Here is a 1,211-nt window from a genome sequence, read left to right as displayed (position 1 = left end):
ATATAAATAAACAAACAAACTCACCTCCCTCTGCTTCCCTGGGCCTGCACAACCCGCAGGCCTCTCTCCAACCTGCAGGCATCTCTCTCTGGGGTAAGTCGATCACGCCCTCTGCGCCTTGACTCCCCCAGCCTCATTCACCCTCCCATCTCCCCTGCTGATCTCTCCTCCTAGCCTGGGTCCTGTCCCATTCCGTGTCTGGGCGCCCCAGACCCCTGGGGAGACACCACTGCTGTCTGATCCTTTGCATCCAGACCAACTCAGTTCCTTCTTGGGTCCCCAGGGGCACTCCGGGCCTGGCCCCGCCCTCACCTCCCTCTGCTTCCCTGGGTCTGCAAAGCCCGCCAGCCTCTTTCCTGGATTCCAGGGCTGATCTTTCTTCTTCCTGGTCCATTGCATCCAGACCAACCCAGCTCCTCAGTGCAGTCCCCAGGGGCCCTTGGGGCCACTTCCCGCCCCCATCTTCCTTTGCATCTCTGGGCAGCAGGGGCAGCCAGCATCTTTCCTGGTCCGGCTCCCAGGCCAGTCCAACCCCCAAATTCCTGAGGCCAAATCTTTCCTGGAGGGATCCAGGCCTTAGGAGAAAGCCTGAGAGCATCTGATCCTCATCTGACTTGGGCCTCTGTGGGAACTCCTGAAGACAAAAGCAATCTGGCCACTCTAATATAAAAGAGAGAATCAGAAGCTTAGAGGAACTAACTTTTCATGCCCAAAAAGTAAACCACAAAGACACATAAAGTATGCGAAAGGAAGCAGACCTAAACTTGAAGGCTTGAGTCTCACAAAAGAATCAGAAACTTGAAAAGAAATTCACATGTCAAAATCACAGAAAAAAAAAAATAACAAGAAAAACCAAAATAACATATCCCCACCAAATACCAATAGTCCTCTAGAGAAGTACAATGAGAACCCCCTAGAGATAATGCAGGACATGGAACTCAAAAGAACAATTATAAACATGATAAAAGAATTCAGTGAATTTAAAGAACACACAAAAAAAGAAATCAAAGAACTGAAGGAAGATAGGGAAAAACTTGTGAATGAATTCAGAAAAAAGTTAGAAATGCTGAAGAATACTCAGGCTGAAATGAAGAAGAAAGTGAAACACTCAGTAAGCCAATTAGAAACGACAGCAGAAAGCTTCACCAATAGGATGAATTAAATGGAAAACAGAGTATCAAGACTGGAAGATAAAGTGGACAAACTAGACC

This window comes from Nannospalax galili, unplaced genomic scaffold (genome assembly GCF_000622305.1).
Source record: "Nannospalax galili isolate Female #2095 unplaced genomic scaffold, S.galili_v1.0 scaffold2552, whole genome shotgun sequence".
NCBI classification, from domain to species: Eukaryota; Metazoa; Chordata; class Mammalia; order Rodentia; family Spalacidae; genus Nannospalax; species Nannospalax galili.
This window is presented reverse-complemented; position numbering follows the sequence as displayed.